The sequence below is a fragment of the Rhincodon typus genome, chromosome 5 (genome assembly GCF_021869965.1).
Source record: "Rhincodon typus isolate 14 chromosome 5, sRhiTyp1.1, whole genome shotgun sequence".
Classification (NCBI taxonomy): Eukaryota; Metazoa; Chordata; class Chondrichthyes; order Orectolobiformes; family Rhincodontidae; genus Rhincodon; species Rhincodon typus.
Window position 1 is genome coordinate 107,767,879 of NC_063336.1, and position 21,753 is coordinate 107,789,631.

A 21,753-nucleotide genomic window follows, 5' to 3' on the forward strand; every position below is an offset into this window, starting at 1 on the left:
TTAACTGCTGTACAATTCTAATAAATCTATGCAACTTCTTGAATGCTTTGACATCCTTCCTACAGTGTGGCACCCAATGTTTAAACTTAGCTAGTGGTAAACCAGTACTTTCTAAGCAGAGGCATAATAATTTCCTTGATTTTAAGAACTACCCGCATACTTAGCATTGCCAAGGATCATATCCATATACCTTTTTAACAGCCTCCAAAAATTCTCACTTTTAAAGTTGCATACATCCTTTCTCAATCCCTGTGCTGGCCTTTAAAGTTTCAGCACTTTATACGTCTTTTTATTCTTCACACCAATCACTTCACACACATTAAATTTCATTTGACATATCTACTTCACAAGTGTGTAATGTCGCCTTGAAACCTATTACCAAACTCCTCTGTGTCATATTTTTGAGTATGTCATTTGCCAATTCTGTGGAACTACACTGCACGCTTTCCTTCAAAGCAATCATTTACTACCATTTTCTGCTTTCTGTGCTCCAACCAATCTTGTACCCAAGCAGTCAATGTCCATTTAATTCTTGGATTCCATTTTATGAATGATTCTTCTTTTTGATTATTTCCCAAAGCTAAGTAGTATTAGCTGGTGCTTAGGTGCGCAAAACCATGAAGAAGTTATTTTCAAAAAGGTGAAGCAAGCTCTTCTCTGAACAATTGACAAGACACAGAGGCCATTAAGATGGAATGATTTAACCACTGAGGGTATGAATACTAAGGATGTAGATCTGAATTAAGTTGACAAATATAGAATGTAACAGTATGTGCTTGAATAATGAATATTGAGAAATTGAATGGTAGAGAGGTCAATTTCTGCATTCAAGGAACATGTCCAAGTTTGAGCCATCAATTGTAACACAAGATTGAGCCCAGCAAATCAAAAGTGGGTACACTCAGGCATGAATGCGGTCAAATAATAATAATACTGAAAAATCACTAATATGAATTAATTAATTGGAATAATTACACTTTAACACTAAATTATTCCAAAAGCACAAATCTTGAATACTGCATGCATGGTCACATCTCGAATGTGTTTTCAGTTTTAATCTCCTTAGTTAAAAAAGATGCAAATATATTGGAAGTGGCTCAGATGAGGTTTACTGGATTAATATGTGGAATGAGTGAGTTGGCTTAAGAAGATAAATTGGACAGGCTGAGCTCGTTTCCGCTGGAGTTTAAAAGAGTGAGGGGTGACTTGATTTCAGTGTATAAGATTCTGAAAGGTCTTGACAAAATGTATGTGGAAAAAGATGTTGCGAGTCAGCCCAGAACCATAGAACAGGCCTTAAAGTTAGGGGTAGCACTTTTGTCAACAAAGATGACGATTTTTATTTCTTTCAGAAGGCTGTGCAACTTTGGAACACTATGCCTCAAAAGACAGCAGAGGTAGGGTCATTAAATAGGTAGGTAGGTAGATTCTTGTTTGTCAAGGGAAATGGCTACTGGAAGTGGGTGGGAATATGGAATTGAAAACACAAGATCAGCGATTATTGAGGCGAGGGATGGAAAGGTCTACTTCCATGCCTATTTCAAATGCAAATATATTCACTTTGATGGCCATGGTGTGCTAAGCAGCAGCAGTTGGATTGGGCTGCCAAACATCTTCCAGAACAATCTAAACAAATGGCTTTACTTCCATCAGAAACATTTACTGGATTCAGGAACCAAAGACAGACAAACAGCCATATCAGCAACAAATTAAAGAGAATCTTGCGGGCAGGTTTCCAACATTGGAGGGAGAAAATAAACTTGATATCAAAAATATCACAAGCTGCATGAAAACATTGTAAGAATTTGCATGCTTAATCATTACAATAGAACATCTGGTCATTGCCAGACCAATATGCATAGAGAACAGAATTGTAAACTGCCTTTGATCAACTTGGAATTCCTAAACTGTTAATGTTTCACATTTAGATGTCTCTCCCTTCCAATTTTAAATTTTCCAGGCAATAAATCTACACAGAGAAGCATAAAGATGGTCTTAATGCACTTAATGCATGAGCAGTTTTGATAAAATTGAAAATCTCTGATCAATTTATCAAGCCTTGAAGTTATTTCCATTTTCAAACCAGTTGTCTTCTATCTAATTATCTAGCAACAATGGCTGTTATAGCATCTTTTACCACAAATTGTATGAAAGATTACACTGTACTTATTAATTGGTCTGGCCACCATATTGTAACAGCTGGTTAATTGCGCAGACAAAGACATCTAGTAGCATTTGTGAAGTACATGGAGTTTTTATTTCAAATTTCTAATGTATTTTCAAGTCAAACCTACAGTCTACTATTCATTGATCAACCACTGTGAAATAAAGCGTTTTGGTAGAAGAATTACTGCTTTACGAATTAGAGTCTGCACACTCTGCTAAAGAGAGGAAAGTGAAAATAAGAAAATTATTTCACATAAAACTTTCAATGTTGAAATATATGCATGAAACCTCATTTCATAATTGAAAGAAAACGCTTTGTGACCAATAATTCTGTTCCTGATCATATAACTTGAGAATCAGAAACAGTTTAAAAATAAAAGTGAGGTCAATCATGCACCACAAGTTCTCTTCACACTTTTAGTAAGAATCCAGTGCTAAAATTAAGTGGTGTAACTAAATTTATTTCATGCATTTCTCAGGGCCAAACTATTCGATGGATGAATCGTGATATCAACACATTATGGGATGCAAATTATAGTTTATTTCAACATGCTGTAAACTTAATACCATCTGTCCATAGTGATTAACTAACAGTCTCAATTGTGGAGTGACAAGGATTTCACCCTGCATTTAGATGCTGACTGAAGCCAATGCCAGAACATTTGTTTCAGGCTATTTTCACTGAATAAGAAGGGTTTAAGATGAATATGGGCCAAAAGCTGGCAAATGGGACTAGATTAATTTAGGATATCTGGTCAGCATGGACGAGTTGGACTGAAGCATCTGTTTCCGTGCCATACAACTCTATGACTTTCCTTTTCTCACCTTTAAACCGTGTTCTGATTGAGACGCTGGCAGATAATGACAGTGACCCTTATCAGCAATGTTTAAATGTTTTCAGATTTTTCTTTGATGTTCCAGCTTTCTAGAAATAGTTCGAGTGGCTGTTGTAATATTTTAGATGCAGATACTACACATAATCAAGAGAGAGGACCCGTGCTGTTTTGTGGAACTCCATTATTCAGGTGCTTTAAACAAAATTATGTTTTGTTCTTTTGTTTTTCTCTCATGTTAATTGCTGTAGAAGGTTATATTTCTGAAGGGTAAATGTTAATGTTACATTAGCTCCACATTAGCTGTGTGAGACCATACACAGTCTGTAGGTGCAGACTTTGCAGTTTGGTCGACTGCCTGGTTTCTGCATTATAGAAAGGATATACAGAAAATGGAGAAGTGCAAAAAGAAAGCTAACTCAGCTGATGTGAAAACAGAGAATTTTTTTCTTCATTCATGAAATATGAGCATCGCTGGCTGGGCCAATTTTTAATTGTCCACAGTGAGTTACCTTCTTGAACTGCTGCAGTCTATTTGATGTAGGTAGACCCACAACGCAGTTCCAGGATTTTGATCCAGCAACAATGACAGAACAGTGGTGTATTTCCAAGTCAGCATAGTGAGTAGCTTGGTGAAGAACTTCAAAGTATTGCCCTTGTCTTTCCAGATGGTAGTAATTGTGGGTTTGGAAGGTGCTGCCTAAGGAACCTGGGTGAATTTCTGCAGTGCATCTTATAGTTGGTACACATTGCTACTACTGTGTGCCAGTGGTGGAGGTAGTGAATGTTTATGGAGGTGGTGCCAATCAAGTCATTTACTTTGTCCTTCAAGCTTTGAGTGTTGTTGGACCTGCACTCATCCAGCTAGTTGAGAGTACTCCAACATATTGTTGATTTGTACCTTGTAGATGGTGAACAGGCCTTGGTCATGAGGTGAGTTATGCACTGCAGCATTCCTAGCCTCTGACCAGCACTTATGGCCATAGTACTTATTCAGTTTCTGGTCAAGGGTAACTCTGAGGGATGTTGATAGTGGAAGATTCAGTGATGGTAATGCTAACAAAAGTCAAAAGTTGAGGTTAGATTCTGTCTTGTTGGAAATAGGCATTGCCTGGATCTTGTGTGTCACAAATGTTACTTTCTGTTTGTCAACACAAAACTGAAAACATTGTATGTCTTCCTGCACTTGAACATGGATTACTTCAGATTCTGAAGAGTCGGGAATGGTGCTGAACATTGCGCACATCAACAGCCAACATTCCCACTTCAGACATTTGATGGAGGGAAGATTATTGATGGAGCAGCTGAAGATGGTTCAGTTGAGGACACTGCCATACAGAACTCCTGCAGAGATGTTCAGGAGCGGAGATGATTGACCTCCAACGATCACAAATATTTTTGTTTTTTGCTAGGTATAACTAACCACAAGAGAGTCTTCCTCCCAATTCTCAATAACTCTAGTTCTCTTGCGGCTCCTTAACGTGGCCTTGATTTTAAGTGCAAATCACTCTCACCTCATCTCTGGAATTCAGCTCTGTTATCAGGGTTTAAACCAAGGCTGTAACGCGGTTAGGAGCTGAGTAGCCCTGGGGAAACCCATCCTAACAGCTTGATAGCACTTTTGATGACACCTTCCATCACTTTCTTGATGATGAAGATTAGACTGATGGTGTGATAGTTGATCAGGTTAGATTTGTTCTGCTTTGTGTGTACAGGACAGACTTTTAAATCCAAATATCTTTTAAAAGTTGAACTCAAGTTCTACTACATGCCATGCTAAGATCTAAACCTGGTTCATTTGCTAGATATCTGGAAAAAAAAATCCAGCAACAATATTGCCATACCATCACCAGTCCTCATTCACTTGCACTGCCTGCCAACATTGCCCAGTGACCCTTATCCCATCACTTCAACTTTGTCTCTACCAATACCCCCTCACTCTCATCTATATGTGAGACACATTTTCTTTGACCTGCTTCATTTGAGAAGCAACTCTTATACCTTGCATGGGCAAAATCTTCATGTTGAACTCTTCCATCACACAGAGAGCACTAATGAGATCCAGCTCTTCCTGAATGACAGGAGGACAGTCTGTAATAAGTTGTAAGCAGCACCTATTAACACAATAAAGTGGATAAATTAATTTCAACCACGAAGACAAAGTGACACACTCAATTACCTTCATTATCAGTCACTTTAATGCACCACTTAACTATGATTTATCCAAGTGTATACAGTGAATTAAAGCAATATTGTCGATGGTAGCATAAGTCAATAAGCAGGCATAAGATGACCCCCTTCTCAGCCACAACATGTTGTGTTCAAATCAGTCATCAGCCTCAATTTTTCACGCCAAAGTAGGTATGCTTTACTTACCAGTATAGGGAGTCCACATTTAACATTGTCAGTTTTAGTAATGTTTTGTTGTAACGTCGCTAAGTTGTTAGGACCGAAAATCTCATTGGATGTCACAAGATCTGTTTAAAATCCCTTCATCAAATGGCATAACCTAACCCTCGCTCAGAATTCTCAGGTTGCTTCCTATGCTGCACCACTGCCTGAGGTGTACACCACAGAGCCTGCTTCTACCAGGGCACAGACTAGCTCCCAGAGGTGCTGCTAGCCTCTAGGCAACTTGCAGCCGCTGTCCAACAACATCTGTCCTTACACCAAGAGGCTGGAGAGACTGCCACTGGCTGCCAGGATCTACTGAAATGTGACAGAGGGGCCCTGCCTGAGCTCAGCTACACCTATTGCAACACTGCAGACCCCCACCCGCTGCAGAGTGCAGTCCATAGCTGGCAAAATACTGATCTCGATCCACACCAGAATGGTCATCACCCTCTGCCTGTCCCACAGCTTGGAAAAAAAACCCAGTTGCTCCCCTGTGCTGTGCCAACAGCCATGAGCCACTATCTGCCGAAGGAACACTGACAGTGCAGGCCAATATCAGAGAGCCAGAGAGGAAGAGGAAATGCCAGGAAGCCCAGCCCTGAGGGGGTGCAGCGGCTCGGTGGTGGACCAAATGGACCCTGGGAGTGGGTTGCAGCCAGAAAATGAGGTTGCAGATTCCCCCCTCCAAAGAAAAACCATAAGGTAGGGATAGGAACAAGTGATGCCCTCAGCAGCTGACCCAAAACACAATGAGCAAGTCCCCCAGTGCATTCACAGTGCCGTAGCCCTTAGGCTCCACTCTCCGAGAGCACACTACTGGAAGTTCTGGAAGTAGAAGGTTACATTTTATCTTTATATTTTACATTTCATTTTATTTGAACGGTTATTTCATTTACCAATTATGTACTTATTTCAACTTGGAGGCTACAGCTATATTATTTTAATTTTGTTTCTTCTAAAGGAAGGCGCAAAGGAATCTAACTTCATTTTTAACATTAATCCCTATAGGAACCAATGCTCCACTTAAAGTTGCGATTTTCATGAACATAACACCAAATATAAGTAAGGGCACCTTGTGTCTTATAACTTTGTGTAGGAGATCTAGTAGGCAATACAGCTGTGTTGCGTTGTGAATGACTGGTGAACAATGAAGAGAAATGAGCCTTCTAATAAAATTAACAACATATGAAGCTGGTTTCAAGCTAAAATGCATGATACATTTGCGATATTGTCAAATAACTTTGCGGTAGTGAAGGAATTTGGCATTAAAGAAAAAGTGGTACAAGAATGAAAGAAAGAATCCACCCTGCAGAAAATGACAAGTCCAAACACATCATGAGAAGAGGGACGAGTTACTGTCATCGCCTTGAGAAGCATGTGTTGGAACATGTCTTTAAATGTCATCAGATTAGTTACATTATAGGTGTAATGTGTACACATGCACTTAAGTGTCAGTAAGATGTGTTTTATGTTAGATTGGCATACACTCAGAATAACAATGCCAACAGTGTTAAAATAAAAACACTGGCTCAGATATTCTAACTGCAAATAGTCATTGGAGCCATACAGACTGAAGCTGTACATTGGACCAGATGGAATTCCAGATGCAGCTGATCCCTGGGAATTTACCCAGGCAATTGAAGATTCTGAAGGGCAATTCGCCTTCATCTGGAACCATCTGAACTCTTACGGCAGAAAATTCAGAGTTCTGCTCCAGTTAAACTGATAGGCAGCCAGAAAAAAAAAAAATCGTGTATTAAAAACTTAGTCTAGCTCCTGGGTAAGTATCAAACTAACCCCCAGCTCACTACTCACCTCCAAAGCCTCAATTATATCATCCCTTATCTAGTACAACCTCTAGACCCCAGGCCACCTTCCCAACCTCATACAATTCTGTTTTTCTTACCCAGGACCCAATGCCCCTGGCCCTCCCCCAGCACCTGCCACCAGACTGGAGAAATCCACCTCTGTCCAATCTGAAGCACTCCATAACTCATCTGGTGCCCTAGGCACCCAGCACCTAGGCCAACAGCCATCGTAACCCCACATGAACCTACATGGTTATGCTTTCACAGGAGCTGTCAAAGTGGTTGGCTGTGGTGCTGGACATTTAAATCACAGAGTGCAGCATCTACTACCATGAGAAAAGAGACATGGTTTGACATCTCCTGACTATCCTGCACAAGGGAGGATTTGTTGGATTTCAGGTATGCTCTGCATTTCTGAAGGAGTCAACATTGGAATTGCTGACAAGAAATGCAGAGCTCAGTTCTAATGTAAAAATGTAGGAGCAAAATGGCAATATGATTGTCGCTAGTCAGAATATCCAGACCACAAATACACCCATTAAAGCAAAACTACAATTCAATTAAACAGAAATGCTGGTGCTCACGGGAGGATCCTGGACTCGCAGTCAACAAAGGTTGATACTGAGCATAACAGAGATATTGTTGTGGCCCTCTCAACCTGGAATCCGAGGGTTTTACAGGTCTGTCTGCCATATTGCTGCATCGCTCTGGCATCTACTGCTGCACTCGCATCATTCACTTCCTTAACACAGCATCAGAGGAGACACCTGATCCCTCCATCTGCCTGTTTGCAAATTCCTCCCCACTTTCCTAAGCTTTTTTATTCATTCGTGGGATGAAGGCATTGCTGGCTAGGCAGCATTTATTGCCCATTCCTAATTGCCCAGAGGGCAGTTAAGAGTCAACCACATTGCTGTGGGTCTGGAGTCACATGTAGGCCAGACCAGGTAAGGATGGCAGCTTCCTTCCCTAAAGGACATGAGTCAACCAGATGGGTTTTTCCAACAAGCAACAATGGATTAATGGTCAACATTAGACTCTTAGTTCCAGATATTTATTGAATTCAAATTCCACCATCTGTCGTCGTGGGATTCGAACCCGGGTCCCCAGACATTACCTGGGTCTTTGGATTAACAGTACAGAGATAATACCACTAGGCCATCGCCTCCCCTATGCAGATAAGATAAGAAAGATTGTGGATTGCTGTGCCCTGCACAATCACTCTGTGCATTCATTCTGGCATGTGCTGTAGTATTCTACCTGAACAGTGCAGGCAGCAGAAACTCACCTTTAGCAGTCCACCAGCCTGCTCTATCATTGCTTTGGTTGAGGCTTGGGCAGCATTGTGCCTCTTCTTTGCTGCATTTTGAGAGTTCTCTACTGGTATCACTAATTGGGTGTCCCCTGTCCCCATGGAGCCAACTGTGCAGTTGATGAGGGAGACCAACCATTTGTGGCAGCTGTGAGTGATGATGTAGGAGTTGTCAGAGCTGCCCGAGTAGTGCACACATGCTAAAGGATGTTTCGATTGATCTCAGACTAATTGCAGATATGGTGAGTGAAATTTCTTTTCGTTAATGAATAGTGAGGACTGGCCCAGAGAGTTTTCACTGTCAGAAGTGTAAGTGTAAAATAGCCCCTGGCACCTGTGGAAATCCTGCAATGACAGCAAATCCCATAGCTCTGCCAGATTAGCTCTTTGGGTCTGTTGCGAATCTACATTGGGAGCACTGGCTTGGCTCCCGAGCTTGTAAATGTAGGTCTTCCTGGAGAAGCTGGCACACGTGAATGATGGAAACCGATGACATCCCCTGCTGCCTCTGACATTTGCAATTAGTTGCACTGTCTGCTGTGCATTCGATTATACTTCTGGGTTTGACACTGTGAAGGTTCCTAGTTGCCAGCCTCTTAAGTTATATGACTGCATGCTCCCTGGGGCTGTCCTGGTTGCTGGTCTGCTGGTCTGCTGGATCCTGGGATCATCCTCTGCTGCTGTACCAGAGCTAACAGAAGTGCTGGGCTGATGTGACCCACCGACATGATTGCATAAGTGACCTGTGAACAAATCACAGGGATTAATCTCAACAGCATACTCTTTGCAGCCCTTGCTCTTGTTCGGTGTACTTCTGCCCAATGAGAGGCACAGTATTTAGAACTGGGAATCGCCTGGCCATTCGCCGCAGTGATCAATACCATCCTGAAGGACTAATACTGAGGTCATGGACTTGGGAGCACTAGAAATTGGCCCTGCACCCTCCCTCAATATCTTTGGATCTTCCCACCATCACTCTTTGTCTGCCCCTCAGATACTTTCCACATCTTGAGGCAGGACCATCTATCAGCGAACCTTGAACTTCCCCAATACAGTAGTATTCTTTCATCCATCCCACTCAACCTGACATCCGCCATTCTACAAACTCTCTTGATCATCCTAAAGCTTTCAACAGTTATCCTTGAGATTCAGAACTATGGGAGCACACTTTCCAGTATCATCCTAGGTTCTCCCTGCAAATAGTCCAGACCTATGGAATGCCAAGTGAAGTCGCCAGTACAGTATAGTATGGTACTCTCCCATATTCCCAAGCAGTCACAGACATGGCAATTCCTTCCTTTCCTCAGTCAGCAAGAACTGTCCTTCAGCATTTCTTCCTGTTCTTCTCCCAAACTTATTAGGATGTTATGTAACTGAGAGCCAAGGCTCAGGCAGCAATGTCACAGTGTTTGGAGGTTTGCACAGAAGTCAAAATCACACCTGACCATGGTTCCCATACATTTAACTCATTATCAGGATGACCCTGTATTTGGTCAATTTTGTTCAACAATGACTTTACCCATCCAAAATAACCCTCCTCCACTTTGGAGGACTCACACTTTTGGGGCTATTGCATTTTGAGGATCCGTTGCAGGGAAAAAAAAAACAAGAGAAGCCCCTTTTCAAACTTGCTCATCCAGCTTTCATCCTCCAAGTGACCCACCAAATTCACCCAAACAGCTTGACCCACCTACTATAGCTATTCCTCTCTCTCTTCTATTACTACTGAACCACACCATCCTGTTACTCTTGACGCTATTATCATCAGATTCCACATGCGTCCTCTCTCCTCTGAGCTTACACCCATTACCGGTGTCCTTGCCCTCTCTGACCTGTTATCCATGCAAACTGTACCATATGACTCCACAGGCCCCACCTCAAGACCATCCAGTAAAGGACCATGATCCTTGAAGTTCCATCTTACTCCATCTCACTCCTCTCACTATGACTGTTCCCGCTGCTGCCCAGTACTCTGAGTTCAACACCAGGTCTCTACCATTCACAGCATGGACCTTCCCTGTAGAATCACCTCTTTCCAACCATCTCTGTGCAGAAATGCCACTCCCTATCGAACAATATAACCACAATGCCCACGGTGCCAGTCCCTTCCCTTCTTGCATGCTCCTGCACCTTCACTTCCACTCGCTGCCACAGACAACTCTTTCCCTATGTCTTTAACCTGCCACCAAAGAGGAAAGTGTAGCAGCTCACTCCACTCCATCAAGTACAATACCTCACCGACTACACACCATTTACACGCAGTAACAAATCTGAAGGTATATATTGATCAGGTAATTTGAAAAGTGCGCTTAATTCAGGAGAGATTAACTTTTAATGAGTATGCATGACAAGTAGATGGATGCAAGTTCAACTTGCCTTCAAGCTTCTGAGAACTTAATACTGAGGTTTAACGTTGCTGTCAGCAGGATCATTTTTGGCCTCCTGAGTATAAGGCTCCCCACCAGCCAAGCTTCCATAGCTGGGAGCAGCACAAGATTCCATCCCATCTCCCTCTTGAACTTGCCAACAGGATTTCATCTCCCTGCCTTCCTTAAAATCTGTTCCGCAGTCAGCTTGCTGTCTCCAAAGTAAAGTTATCTGCCTCCATCTTAAGTTTGAAAAATTTAAATTGAAACAGAGCTGTTCAGGTAGAAAATTAGGTCAGTTTTCTAAGTAGCAACATTTATTTATTGAAATAACTATTTTTAGTTCTGCATTACATATCACTAATGGGTTATATCTAGCTTCAATGATACTGAGTCAGAGTTTATACTGTAACAAGGAGATAGCTGGGTACTCCTGCAAGGATATTTAGTAATATTGCAAAAGTAAAAAGATTAAAGTCTTGTGTTGGTACTTTGTAATCGGAAGATTAATAGCTGAGCGATTAATTTATTTATGTGGAACATTACATAAAAACATAACACAAATAAATAAATATATCTACCTAAAGTTGATAAAAGTACTTTGCAATGAAGCAACTGAGCAACTCTGCATATTTTCTGTGCAAATACATTTTCCAAGTTTAGTGGCAATGCATCCCCCTCCTACTTTGAAACAACAAAATCTCTGATGCTTCGTGGGTAACATCACGGATGTTCTGTTGGCATATACCAAGGTTTCGCAACTAAACTTGCATGTATATCACACGAGGCAACATACATGTTGCCAGATTTACGAAGATGTTTTTGCTAAAAGGGCTGTAAGATGACTTTCAATCTGAAATGTACAGCAGTTAAAATTGTCATGTTAATGATACCAGCAGTCTGCAACTAACTATAATTACCTGATTTGCCTAATCAGAAAATCTGTGCCAGAGGATTGGTCACATCAACAGCTAAATAGCACAAAAAAATGGTTCTGAGCCCAGATTTGTCACAAGCAATCCATCCATGAAGACAACATTAGCTAGGTCTCCAATAAAAAATACAGTGATACTTGTAAAATATTATTGAATCCATACAAAAAAAGGACATTCAGCCCATCTGATTAGGTGGTACTTAGAACCCAAAGATGCCTCCTTGTATTCTATTTGCATCTCTTCTCTCCACCCCACATATCTGTCTATCCCCTCCTCACTCATATAAGCTTCAAAGAATTTCCTAAAATGCATCAATTATTCCTACCTCATTACACTTTCTTAGATCTAAAATAGCCTGTTCCCCAGTAGTTCTGCAAAATATTGTTCTAAGAAGTAATCCCTGATGCACTCTACAAATTCGCCTTTCATAATCACCCTTGCCAATCTGATTTGTCCAGTCAATATACAGATTAAAATCATTAATGACAATCGTGATGTCCTTTTATGCCTCCATTATTTCCTGATTTATACTTTGCCCTATAGAGAGGCAAAACTTTGGGGACCTACAGACAACTCCCAACCATGAATTCTTTCCTAGCTATTTCAGATTTCTACCCAAACTGGCTCAAAATCATGAACTAATGCATCCAAATGACTCACGTTATTGCACTGACACCTGACTTTATTAACAAAGCTACCTCACCTACATTTTCTTTTTACCTGTTCTTCTGGAACATTGAATACTCTTAAATATTCAGTTCCCAGTCCTGATCCTCCTGTAACCATGTCTCCATGATAACTATCAAGTCATTTTCACTTCACTCACCAATTACCTACCTGTTTTCCAATGGTGTCGCATTTCAGCTCTTAAATGAATAAACTAGTTGACGAGGCTCTCTGCTGCTGGTTTTTATCTCCTGCTGTTGTTGCTTCTCTCACACAGATCCATTCTTCTCTTTATGAAGCTGCTGACTTGTATTGCTCACATTATTTGAGAAGCTGCTGACTTCACTCTCTCTCTTGCTCTTAATGAAGCTGCTGTTCCTGCTCTCGTGTTCTTTCAAGAAGCTGCTGTTTCTGCTCTTTCTTGCGCTCTTTCAGGAGCAAAGGCTTCTCCACTCTCTTGCTCAGTCTGCTTCAGCGTGATACTCCCTGCTGCACAATCCTCCCAGTCTGCTTCACAGTGAGGCTGCCTTGCTACACACTCCTCCTAGACAGGCTTGCAAAGTGGGCAGGTAAACTGGCAAATAAATTTAACACAGCTAACTATAAGGTGGTTTATTTTGTTAAGAGAAGTATGGAAACTTCCTGTTAATCTTGAAGGTGACAAATTAAAGCAGCAAAAGATATACAAGTACAGACACATCAATCATTGAAAGTAGTGATACAAGATTAGGTACTTCTATGGATTAAAATAAAATACACAAATTAATTTCTGGCAGAGTAGAATATAAAAAGAAAGCAGGATTGTTAAATTTATATAGAACCCTTGTCGAAATCACAGTGCACATACAGTGCGCAGTTCTGGTCTCCATGCTACAAATATCATGATCACACATTAGTGGAAGTGTTTATTGCAAAAATTAAGCATCTCGCAAATGTTTAGCTTGCCGTTGGGCTTCTTTAATTGTGTTACAGTAAATAATGACTGAAAACTCTACAAGCACTTTGTTTGAGTTAAGAGCTAAATCCCTTAATCCATCCAAAGGTAGCATTAGATTTCACATGTACAATAATGACACTTAGCTCTATTTCACTACAACCTCTCTCAACACCTCCAGTGAAACACTTCACCTTTGGCAGTTCCTATTCCAGCAACATTCTTCAAGATTCCTATTTTTGCTTTCAAATCATTGCATGGTACCACAACCACAACAATCCTCCCAGATTTCCATGCTCCTCCAATTCTGGCCCCTCGTGTAATTCTGATTTTCAACACTCCATCACTCGTGGCAGGTTTCTAGCTACGCATGGTGCTTGCTAAATTTCTCCATTTCTCTTTTCTTACATAAAACAATCCATAAAACCTATCATTTTGACCAAGCTTTTGGCCACCTGTTCTAACATTGACATATGAGGCTTGGTGTCAAATTTTGATAAATTATCTTTCTGGGATTTGAAATACCTTATGTTAAAAATGTTTTATAAGTGTAAGTTGTTGTTCTATTGAGAGTTAATAAATTTGTTTGCCATTTATTTCATAATCTATAATATACTTTTTACTACACAGCTTCATTTCAGATGTCCTAATTGAATACAATAATGAAAACTCAAAGCTTCCCTCTGGTATCTCAAGAAAGAAGAATTGCTCAAGCTAATTCAGTAATTTTACTTCAGTATATCATGCATGGTAATGTGAGATGCATTGGAAGGGACGAAGAAGACCCGAAGTTGATGACTGCAAGACAAATGAACACTCTGCTAACAACCTACACTGACAAATTGAGTCCAGTGGATTTTAATAACAAACTTGCTGCAAAGAATCACAGTGAAACCCTCTGTGAAAGCTTACGCAAACGCATTGATCAAATTATTTCAACTAAGTTGGGAGAACAAGCAGCAACAGATTAGAACGTTACTTCACACTTGTTCAGATAAAGGGGCTCCTATAGTAGCCGTCATAAAACTGATACTTGTGAATACAATGATATTGATACCAGGCAATATATTATCTCGCTCCAGGAGGAGGAAAGAAATACATTGATATAAGAAGTGAACACCACTGGTCATGATTTCATAGCATCATAGAATCCAAACAGTGTGGAAGCAGACCATTCGGCCCATCGAGTTGGCACCAACCCTCCAAAAAGCATCCCACCTAGACCCCTACCCTATAACCCTGCATTTCCCATGGCTAATCGACTCAACCTATACATCCCTGGACACTATGGGCAATTTAGCATGGCCAATCCACCTAACCTACATATCTTTGGACTGTGGGAGGAAACCCACACAGACACAGGAAGAATGTGCAAACTCCACACAAGACAGTCACCTGAGGCTGGAATTGAACCCAGGTCCTGGCGCTGAGAGACAGCAGTGCTAACCACTGAGCCACCGTGCTGCCCCATTAATACCACTAGGCTATCACCTCCTAATAACTAATATTACCAATGAAGATTCATGTACAATATGTCAAGTAATATCTGATATCAGCGAGTTTGTGATCATGAATCAATACACCAAAGCCTTAGTAGCAGACTATTATTTGAGATATCACAAAAAAAGGAGTGGAATACTACTTATCGAGACCCAAATCTTTATAAACCCTGAGCACAGTTGATAAATTCCATTGTTTTTTGTTGCTCAAAACAGAGAGAAAAAGCAGAAACATTCTCAATGAAGTTATTGCTCATCTTAAACATAAATAATCTATCAAGAATTACTGATAGCAGGAAGACTTCATACTTGGATCACGATAGAAAATTCAGAGGAAATTCAATGGCCAAGGATGGGAAAATTAACTTTGTTGCTTGTATTCATGAATCCAAAGATAGCTGTCAATGGGAAATGGTTGGATTAGCTCAGCCATAAAATTAACAAAAAAGCCCCACTTCATTAGCCATACAAGGAGGTTTCGAGACAGAGGATAAAGCTGTAGAAAAAAAGATTCTGAGCCATAACTCACTTTTGTGACATCCTGCATAGGACAGATGATATGAGGGGCTCAAACATTGTAAGGCCTGATGGCTTCTTCACCAGAATCCAACACAAATCTGAAATGACTCAGATAACATTAAAAACACACTGGCTCAGCTATATATGAAAAGGTAATGGAAAAATGCGGACTTTCAATGAAGTTTTAACTAAAAGATAAACTTAAACCCCTTGATTATTTGTTACAAGAGCAAAATTTAATTGAGAAAGTGTTAAGAAGGATAAAATACTTAGCAGCTAATCTTGTTTGAAATCAGATGGCAAGCCAGGAAGTTTAACTAAATTCAAAAGCTTTCATGGATGTTATGATTGCTTCAAAATGTTGCAAGGCTAATCGTTTTCTATCTTTAGTAAACCTAAAGGGCTAGGCAAGATTTGCTGTACTTTTGAAGGACAAGGGGAGATAAGGAAGCCACAACAGATAGAGGTGTTTTATTGAGCCATGCAGACGATAGGGAAAAATAAAAGATACCAGCTAACTGCTCTGTTGTAATAACAGCAAGAAATAGAAAAGCAGTAATTTTAAGTTTGAAATAAAGAAACAGATCAAAGAAGGCATTATCAAAGGATTAAACCCTCAATCTCTCGAAGCAGAAGAATGAATCATTCAGAGTTTTAAATTATAGTATTAAGGTGTTAAGTGTCTCCATTTGTGACTCAATGTCACTAAAGCCAATTACTTTGAAAATCTTTCAGTCTCAATTGACACCTCTTGGTAATGAGAAAATTAAAAAAAACTCTACAATGGCATAAAATTTACTTGAAAATTTTGCTCTGCCAAAATAACAAACATATCTTTTGTTAAGTATTTTTAACTAATCAAATATAAATGAAAAAATATAAAAGGGTGAATCTAAGGATTTTGTGTATAGCTGAGCCTGATAAAGATTCCAACTCTAAATGTTCCAATGACCAAACATTCATTCAACTGCATCAGGTACTGCTGATACAAATGCAGAATTTATTCAGGCTGAGTCAACTGATCTGCTGCAGAGTCTTGTGTGACAGGCAGCAATGAACACTTGAATATATCCTGCCCAATTGAACTATGAATCAAATGAAGCAGACACTTCTGACTTAATTAAAGACTACTTGAACTTGATTTTTAGCTTGCTGCTTTTAGAAACTGCCAAGAACAAAGACAACACACTTTTTTTTCCCCCACAAAAGGTGAGACAGACACTTGATAATGGAATTATTACTGCTTGGCAAGGCATACACAGGCACATTTTAATACAGGAACAAACCCCTGACGGCTTTCAAACCAAGTTCAAGCACATAAGAGAGTGTAAAATGACAGCAACAAAAATGGAAGGTGGTGGTATGTCACCTGATAATGGATTATTCAAATTCTAGTTTTATACCAAAATATTCTGACTACTGAGATTTCAATGCAAAGGTCCATTGCTTAGAGTACAGTAGCTGATGAGCAGCCCATACATGATATTTTGCATTTCATTATATAACTAAAGTTTTACTACATTCAAGAAAATTGAAAGGTAAAAATTCTAAAAACAGAACGAATAAGCAACACAAACTGCTTAACCCTCTTCCAGACATGATTAAAGATTGTAGTTTTTTTTCAGGACTAGCCTTCAAACGAGTAGCTGACTAATATCCTAACAGACACAACAACAATATTTTGGCAAAGAAATTAATTATTAAAACATACAATACTGGGCATTAGCAACAGGTCTTGGGGCTACTCAAAATTCCATTGTTTTAGATGTAGTTACCCCAATAGTAATGAAACCAGGGTGGTGATACAGCTACTGGTATTAGAGTTGGGCGGGAGTGGTGTGGGTGCTTTTCGGTAAAATGCACCTGTCCACTTACCTCTTCACTGGGTTTTTAAGGAAGACTATTCAACCTCAATGACTGGCAAAGTTAGGCTTTGGCCATCATTAAGAAGAAGCAAGGATCTAAGGGTGTCATGTAGATGTTAGCACTTGGTCAGAGCAAATTGCCGCCTTGGAGCTCACAATTCCAAAATTTTGGCTGGATGTCTAGAAAGGCCTAAAGATATATGGTTGTTCTACTTAGACAAAAGAAGGTTGCGAATTTTGATAGAGCGATGCTTATGAGAATCTCATCAGAATAAATAATAGAAACTGGAAGAAAAATTGCTAGCGAAACTCAGCAGGTCTTGCAGCAGATCTGTGGGAAGACATCAGACTTAGCACTTTCAGTCTGGTGACTCTTCATCAGAACTAGAGAAAAACTGGTCCTACTGGCTGAAAGGCCAAGCGACAGAGGACAAAGATTCACAGTGATTGATGAAAAATTCAAAGATGACTTGAAGGAGACTTTCTTAGAAAAACAGTGAATGGTTACAACTGGATGCGCTGCTTGGGAGGCTGGAGGAGACAGATTCAATCATGGCTCTGAAAAAGGAATTGGAAAGGCACTTTAAGGGGCAAAAGTGGAGGGTTTTGGGGAAAGGGCAGGAAAGTGGAACTAACGAAATTGGTCCGAGATAGGCAATGGGCTGAATGATGGGTTTCTTGTATGGTATCATTATTCTGTGATTGGAGAGTGTTGAAAATTTGTGCCTACCTGTAACACCAATCGAGCTGTTTATGTATTGCTACAGCACAGAAGTATATCAACTGTGGAATCAGACAATTTAGATATTTTCCACTTTGTCAATCAATTCCAATGTTGGTAGACTCCTGTGCTGTAGCGATATTGGCAGAGCTGCTTAAACTTAAAACTAGTTACAAATGTTCAACCTGCCAGAATTCATTAAATAGCCGCAGCACAGAAAGAGCCCACTGAGGCCAGGTTGATTCTCGAAAAGGCCAATTTAGTTAGTTCCGTTCCACTGAACTTCTCCCATAGCCCTGCATGTCTGTTCCCCTTAGGTACCTTTCCATTTTCGTTCTGAGAGCCACAATTGATTCTGATGCCTCAAAACTCTCAGGAGTACTCCATCCCTGCATGTAGCAAGATTTGGAGAACATTCAGACTTAGGTTGCCAAGTAACATTCTAATGACACATTATTAGGTAATTACCATACACAAGTTGGACCACCTCCTTGCGACATTCAGTGGAATTGCTATTATTGAACCTTCTACTATTAACCTGTTGGGACTGGAAACAAAGGTCAATATTTGTCAAAAACCTAATTAGATCTGCCACATAAATACTGGGCAAAGAGGGAATAAACATGACATACCTTGCAGCAAGTGACTGGCCACCTGACTCCAAACATTTTCCACCACCTCCAGTGCACAGTGCAGACATGTGATAGAATACTCTCCTCTTGCCTGCATTTGTATAACTCTAATAACATTCAAAAAGCTCAACATCATCCAGGTCAAAGTTGCCCTCTTGATTAGTGCCTGATCCATCACCTTAAACTTTCACTCTCTCCATCATTTGTGCATCATTGATTGTCTTGCCAAGGTTTCTTCTGCAGAATCTCCCAATCATTTGACATCTACGATCCAGAAGGGCGAGGGCAGCAGGCACATGGGAGCATAGCTCCTTGGCTTGGAAATGCATTGCTATTCAAAGTTATCAAGTCAAGATTCGAAAATTCCATTCCTAATATTAAGGTTAGATATTTTCTAATCAATTGATTTAGAAATGTTATTATATCCATCTGAAGCAGGTGGGGCTTTAATCCAGACCTCTTGGCTCAGAAGTAGCATCACTACTACTGCACCACGAGACCCTTAATATCACTGGCTACATTCCTTTGCTGTAGAAATTGCAAGTATTCAAGAATTCAGCTCACCACCACCCTCTAAAGTACAATTAGGCATGTGCAATAAAGGCTAGTCTTTCCAGCAATACTCATGTTGCGTGGATAAAAAAAGAACATTTTGTGCTAAAACTGTCGTTCTAACCAGCAAATATGCAAAAAGTGTTGTGTCTCCATAAACTTTCTATTTCTTTGGAACACTGTTCATAGGCAATCATAAAATAGTGAGCAATTCAAACGAGCCAAAGACAGAAAGCAAAATATTGTTTGAAACTCCTTTTATTCACTATTTTATCTTGTGTATACCAGGTGACGCAGTACTAGAAAGAACATTTCTCATACTATAATACAAAAACATTTAACAATTTGGAAAAAAAAAATTACAAACATCCGTCTATTGGTGGTGATGCCAGATTCAAAAAATTATGTTTATGGGAAATTAAATCACAATGCCATTTGCTTGTTGAGTTCGTGTAAGTATGATCATGTGGCCAATGTCAAAGTGCAAAGAGTTTTTCTAGTCTCCTGAAAAATATTAATCTTCAATCCAGCACAACAAAAAATGACATGGTTTTACACAACTTGGTAGATCTGTCTGTTCCATCATAATAACTGACTATAAATCAAATGTAATTAATTGATTGTGAAGTGCTGATGAACAAATACAAGGTTCTTTCTTTTCCTTTACTACCTTATAAGTAGAATTGATCAGCCCTTGACTAGAACATTTCGTTCACTCTTCTTCCTAATTCTTCAGCTGGCATATTTTAATCCAAGACATGTTTCTTAAAATCATCCTGTTACTATCTTTGACACTATATTAAAACAGTCAACTATTTACCCTTAATGCAGGTTTTCCCCGATATGGTGAAGATGATAAATGGTGACTCTGCCAGATGAAGAAAGGAGCTCGAGCTGGTGTGTGTGAAATTCTCAATTTCTCACCGGCATTTAACCCTGCTACAGGAAGGATATTATTAAATTTGACAGGGTGCAGAAAAGATTTACCAAGATGTCGCCAGGAATGGAGGGTTTGAGTTATAAGGAGAGGCTGCATAAGCTGGAACATTTTTTCACTGGAGCATTGGAGGTTGAGGGGTCACCTTATAAAATCACGAAGGGTATAGATAGGGTGAATAGCAGAAGTCTTTCCCCTAGGGTAGGGGAGTTCAAAACTAAGATGAGAGAAGAAAGATTTAAACAGGACCCGAGAGGCAACTTTTTCGCACAGGGGGTAGTTCGTATGTGGAATGTGCTGCCAGAGGAAGTAATAAATGCAGGTACAGTCACAACATTTAAAAGATGTCTGGACAGGTACATGAACAGGAAAGGTTTATAGGGATATTGACCAAATGCAGTCAAATGGGAAGAGTGAACCAAATGTTCTAGTCAAGGGCTGATCAATTCTACTTCTAAGGAGTAAAGGAAAAAAAAACCTTGTATTTGTTCATCAGCATCTCACAATCAGTTAATTACATTTGATTTATAGTCAGTTATTATTATGGAACAGACAGATCTACCAAGTTGTGTAAAACCATGTCATTTTTTTTTCCTGAAGAAGGGTCTAGGCCCGAATCGTCAGCCTTCCTGCTCGGCCTGCTGTGTTCATCCAGCTCTACACCTTGTTATCTCATTTCTTGTTGTGCTGGTTTGAAGATTAATATTTTTCAGGAGACTAGGAAAACTCTTTGCACTTTGATATTGGCCACATGGTAATACATGAACTCAACGAGCAAACGGCATTGTGATTTAATTTCCCATAAAATAATTTTCTGAATCTGGCATCACCACCAATAGATGAATGTTTGTAAATTTTTTTTTTTTTTAAGTTTAGTTTGGGAAACTTGGTCAGCATGGACAAGTTCAACCGAAGGGTCCTTTTCCACGCTATACGACTCTATAACTTAGCCAACTAATTATATGCCCTCTCTGCTGGGTAAGAAACAGAGAGATACAGTAGATGAATAAAAGAAAGAGAGAGAAAGAAACAGATGGTGTGCGTTTGAGTAAAAGAGATGTAAAAACAGAAACAAAACAAATTATACTGATTATACAATAATTTGTAAAAATGTAGAGGTTTTTTAAAATTTAATTCTCAGTTCAGTTTTATGATAGCCACCTTTTACTCCCAGATGTAAATTCTTCTCTCAAAAGGTCATAGTAAAATTCAAGATTCCATTTTCTGAATTATTTATTAGTCCTAGCTGCCAGAATTTGAGTAACATAATTACACTATTGTATGACTTTCCTTCAGTAGGTTGCAACATTACCTCTAAAATTACATTGCAAACACCCACAAAAGTATTTTTCAATGGAAAGCCTATTTTTAACAGTTACACCACTTACCTGGAGTATCCATTAGTCTTGTAGCAGTGCCATTTATAATGTTAAAACCTGTCTCAATCATATTAACTTCAAAGCGCAGCAGTGAAACTCCATTTTCACGCTGTACCTTAGCACCCGTGTGCACATCATTATAAATCAATAGTATGATGGTGCAGAACATATGCAGAAAAAAAAGCGCCAATTTAATAAGCTTCATAAATCTAGCTTTCTTATTCCTACTCAAAAT